Below are 5,446 nucleotides of genomic sequence, written 5' to 3'. Positions count from 1 at the left end.
AGTAGCTGGGACTACAGGCATGCACCACCACCAGTTAATTTTTGTATTTTTAGTAGACAGGGTTTCATCATGTTGGCCAGGCTGATCTCAAACTCCTGACTTCACGTGATCCACCAAACTTGGAGAGCCACTGCGCCTGGCCAAATTCACCATTTTAAAACGTACGATTCATTTGGGGTTTTAAAAAGTTTGTTTACAAGGTTATACAACCATCACTACTATCTTTTTTTTGTTTGTTTATTTGATTGAGACAAAGTCTTGCTTTGTCGTCTAGGCTGGAGTGCAGTGGCACAATCTTGGCTCACTTCAACCTCTACCTCTTGGGTTCAAGTGATTCTCTTGCCTCAGTCTCCCAAGTAGCTGGGATTACAGGTGTGCACCACCACACTCAACTAATTTTTATATTTTTAATAGAGACTGGGTTTCACCATGTTGGCCAGGCTGGACTTGAACTCCTAACCTCAGGTGGTCCATCCACCTTGGCCTCCTAAAGTGCTGGGATTACAGGCATGAGCCACCTCACCTGGCCCCATTACTACTATCTAATTCCACAACATTTTCATCACTCTCCAAAAATATCTCATATTCATTAGATAGTCATTCCCCTATTCTTTCCTCCCCTAGTGACCACAAATCTATTTTTTGTCTCTATGAATTTATCTATTCTGGACACTTTGTATAAATGGAATTACATAATGTGTGGCCTTTTGTGACTGGCTTCTTTCATTGAGCGTATTTTCACGATTCATCCATGTTGTACCATGTACCAGTACTTCATTCCTTTTTTTTTCTTTTGTGAGACAGGGTCTTGCTGTTGCCCAGGCTGAAGTGCAGTGGCGTGATCACATCTCACTGCAGCCTTGACATCCCTGGCTCACACAATTCTCCCACCTCAGCCTCCCAAGTAGCTAGGATCACAGGCACATGCCACCATACCCAGCTATTTTTTTTTTTTTTTAATAAAGACAGGGTCTCACTATGTTACCCAGGCTGGTCTCAAACTCCTGGCTCACAGTCCTCTTGCCTCACCCTCCCAAAATACTGGGATTACAGGCATGAACCACTGCGCCTTGCTTTCATTCCTTTTAATGAACATATAATATTCCATTTTATGTATATACATTTTATTTATCCATTCATTAGTTGATAGGCATTTGGATTGTTTCCACTGTTTGAATATTATAAATAATGGTACTATGACCATTCATGTACAAGTTTTTGTTTGAACATATGTTTTCAATTCTCTTGAGTGTATACCTAGGAGTGCAGTTGCTGGGTCATATGAAAATTCTGCTTAACTTTTTTTCTTTCTTTCTTTTTTTTTTTTTTTTTTTGAGACGGAGTCTCGCTCTGTCGCCCAGGCTGGAGTGCAGTGGCGCTATCTCGGCTCACTGCAAACTCTGCCTCCCGGGTTCACACCATTCTCCTGCCTCAGCTTCCCAAGTAGCTGGGACTACAGGCACCCACCACCATGCCAGGCTAATTTTTTGTATTTTTAGTAGAGATGGGGTTTCACCATGTTAGCCAGGATGGTTTCAATCTCCTGACCTCGTGATCTGCCCACCTTGGCCTCCCAAAGTGCTAGGATTACAGGTGTGAGCCACTGCGCCCGGCCAAAAATTCTGCTTAAGTTTTTAAAGAAACACGCAACTGCTTGCCAAAGCAACTGCACCATTTTACATTTCCATGAACAATGTTTCAGTTTCTCTACATCTTCACCAATTCTTGCTTTTGTCTGTATTTTTTATTATGGCCATTCTAGCAACTGTGAAGTAATATTTCATTATGGTTTAGGTTTGCATTTCCCTGATAAGTAATGATGTCGAGCATCTTTTCATGTGCCTATTGGCCATTTGTAGATCTTTCTTTTTTTCTTTAGATGGAGTCTTGCTCTGTCGCCCAGGCTGGAGTGCAGTGGCGCAATCTTGGCTCACTGCAACCTCCACTTCCCAGTTCAAGCAATTCTCGCGCCTCAGCCTCCTGAGTAGCTGGGACTACAGCCACCATGCCCGACTAATATTTGTATTTTTAATAGAGATGGGGTTTCACCATGTTGGCCAGGCTGGTCTTGAACTCCTGACCTGAAGTGATTCACCTGTCTTGGCCTCCCAAAATGTTGGGATTATAGGGGTGAGCCACCACGCCCGGCTGATGCTTTGCTTTTGATGTTATATTTGAGAAACTTGCCTACTTTAAAGTCACACAGATGTATACCTATGTTTTCTTCTAAGAGTTTCTAGTTTAGTTCTTACCTTTAGGCCTTTGATGTATTTTGAGTTAATTTTTTATGTGGTGTGAGGTAGGCATCCAGCTTCATTCTTTTGCATGTAGATATCCAGTTATCCAAGCATCATTTATAGAAATGGTCTTTTCCCCCACTGAATGATCTTGGGATTGTTGTTAAAAAGAGATTGGCCACAGAAAAAAGAGAAAACCAAAATTTGTTGTCATCTCTTAAAGAATTAAGAATTGTGCATTACATCAATTAAAACACTGAATACATTTACAATGTAAATGCAAACTTATTCCAGCTCAAGGCAAGTAACAGCCTACTGGTGTCCTGGCAGGAAAATATCAGGAAAGAAAGGAAACTGGGTCCTAAGGTTTGGGCTTCTCCAACCCTGACAGACAGGCAAGACAGAAATGACAACTGGTGGAGGGGCTCCTGCTGGTCTCTAGACAAATTCTGGAACACTGAGCTCTGACACAGTACCCTGCACAGACGGAGAGACTGCAGGTCAGGCAGAATCACCAAGCCACGGACTTCTCTTCCACAAGCATGTTCTCACCTCTGCCATGAAGTGACTGAGCCACATGTACTAAGGGTTTAAATAAAAGATAAGTCCAAGGTATTAAATACCAAGGAAACAGTTAACTTCAATACAAGGCCAAAATCAGCAACAAATCCTACAATCTAGTGCTGACATCAGACACAAGCTTCAAGGACAAATTTCTTTTCTTTTCTTTTCTTTTTCTTTTTATTTATTATGGTTTCTTTTTGAGACGGAGTTTCACTCTTGTTGCCCAGGCTGGAGTGCAATGACGCGATCTCAGCTCACTGCAACCTCCGCCTCCCAGGTTTAAGCGATTCTCCTGCCTCAGCCTCCCGAGTAGCTAGGATTACAGGCATGCACCATCATGCCCAGCTCATTTTGTATTTTTAGTAGAGATGGGCTTTCTCCATGTTGGTCAGGCTGGTCTCAAACTCCCAACCTCAGGTGATCCGTCCGCCTGGGCCTCCAAAAGTGCTGGGATTATAGGCATGAGCCACCGCAACCAGCCTGACAAATTTCTTTTCAAAGGGTTGTTTCAGTTTCCTAAGGCTAGCATGAGATGTATACATTTGCCAGGGACAAATTTATACTTCTGAATTGACTCGGGCATCACAGGCTACATATTTCCCCACAGTCCATTTAGAAGCATTTGCATTGAACAGTGGAGGGCCTGACTGGTGGCACTCCTGCTTGCTGATCCACATTGGCTGGAAGGTGGACAGTGAGGCCAGGATGGAGCTGCTGATCCACATGGAATACTTGTGCTCAGAGACAGCCATGATCTTGATCTTCATGGCCCTGGGTGCCGGGGCAGTGATCTCCTTCTATATCCTGTGTGTGATGCTTGGGTGCATGGCAATGCTGCCAGACAGCACCACATTGGTGTACAGGTCCTTGCAGATATCCACATCCCACTTCATGATGGAGTTCAAGGTGGTCTCCTGGATGCAGCAAGATTCCATGCCCAGGAAGGAGGGCTGGGACAGTGCCTCTGGACACCAGAACCACTCATTGCTGATGGTGACCACCTGGCTGTGGAACAGCTCGTAGCTCTTCTCCAGGGAGGAAGAGGACACAGCAGTAGCCATCTCCTGCTGCAAGTCCAAGGCAACATAGCACAGATTTTCCTGGATGTCACGCACAAATCCCCTACTCCACTGTGGTGATGAAGCTGTAGCAGGCCCCATGAGGATCTTCACCAGGTAGTCGGCAAGGTCCTGGCCAGCCAGGGCCAAACACAGTCTGACTGGGGGAGGGTGGTTGTATCCCTGAAGATGGGCAAGTGTGGGTGACCCCATCGCCTGAGTCCGCGATGGTGCCAATGGCGCTGACAGAGGCATGCAGGGACAGGGTGACCTGAATGGCCCTGTACCTAATTGGGGTGTTGAAGGCCCCAAACATGATCTGAATCATCTTCTTTCTGTTGGCCTTGGGGGCCTCGATCAGCAGCACCAGGTGCTCCTTGTGGGCCACGTGCAGCCTGTTGTGGAAGGTATGGTGCCAGATCTTCCCCATTCGGTCCCAGTTGGTGACGAGGCCTGCCCCATGGGGTGCTTCAGGGTCAGGATGCTGCTCGCTCTGGGCCTCATTGCCCACACAGGAGTTCTAGCCCCTGCCCACCATCATGCCCTGGTGCCGGGGGTGCCTGACATTGGAGAGGAACATGGCTTAAGGGCATTGTCCCCAGCAAAGGCAGACTTGCACATGGCAAAGCTATTGTCAACAATGAGCAAGGTGATTTCTGCTTCCATTGTAAACTGTTGGGGGAATGATGGGACAATGTCGAGTGTGGTCTGGCAGCAGCCAGGGAGAACTTTAAATAATCTTTACCTAAAATTGTAATAACATTATTCTATTTTGGTATAAATAGTTAAATAACATTGTGAGTTTTAATACACTTTTCAGTTTTTCAATATTTTTCAACCACTTTAGCGTTCTGAAAAAAATTAACCATTTAAGAATATATTACAAAGGGTATGGGGCACACATTTTTTTATTCGCCTCAGGAACCAATATGTTGAGACATGGCATTATTGATTCAGCTGTGTGGGGCTTAACTATTGGAAAACAGATTTTTATTTTTACTCTATGAGTTTGAGTGTAGTGTGGAAAATCACCTGCTAAAAGTATCCCCATATTACAGATGAAGACTCTATTAAGAAAGGCTAAGCAACTGCCCAAGGTCCCCAACTCTGCTAGGTAGTTCCCCTACAGCTTGTGTTATTGGCCGCCACTCATGGTACTTATAGAGTTGATTAGCTAATAATCAGGTATTGTTTCTTGTATGTGGCTTTGTCTCTATTGATTACATCCATTATATGTTAATATTTGATTCTTACAGAACATTTAATAAGGTTGAAATCTGAGTGAAAGGGACTTTATATACCATGGAGATAATCCATCCTGCAGTTCCCTAAGGAGCCAATAAAAGGTGTCTAAGCCATAGAAATTGTGTAATTAGACATTTTTTTTTATTTATTTATTTGAGATGGAGTCTCAACTCTGTTGCCCAGGCTGGAGTGCAATGGCACAATCTCGGCTCACTGCAACCTCCGCCTCCCAGGTTCAAGTGATCCTCCTGCCTCAGCCTCCCGAGTAGCTGGGATTACAGGCACCCACCATCATGGCCAGCTAATTTTGTTTGTATTTTTGTAGAGACAGGGTTTCACCAT

The 5,446-nt window shown here is 44.6% G+C and overlaps 1 pseudogene across 1 annotated transcript in view; it reads right to left on the bottom strand.

The window, feature by feature from the left end:
- Positions 1-2,995: 2,995 nt before the first annotated feature.
- LOC105520268 overlaps positions 2,996-5,446 on the bottom strand; it is a 23,248-nt pseudogene continuing 20,797 nt past the window's right edge. Inside the window, exon 2 of the transcript XR_001003103.1 lies at positions 2,996-4,531. The product of XR_001003103.1 is annotated as an actin, cytoplasmic 2-like (transcript). The remainder of the gene's footprint in view (positions 4,532-5,446) is intronic.

Source organism: Colobus angolensis, unplaced genomic scaffold (genome assembly GCF_000951035.1).
Source record: "Colobus angolensis palliatus isolate OR3802 unplaced genomic scaffold, Cang.pa_1.0 Scaffold376, whole genome shotgun sequence".
NCBI lineage: Eukaryota > Metazoa > Chordata > Mammalia > Primates > Cercopithecidae > Colobus > Colobus angolensis.
Note: the sequence above shows the minus strand (reverse complement) of the source record. Positions and strands in the feature narration are given on the sequence as shown.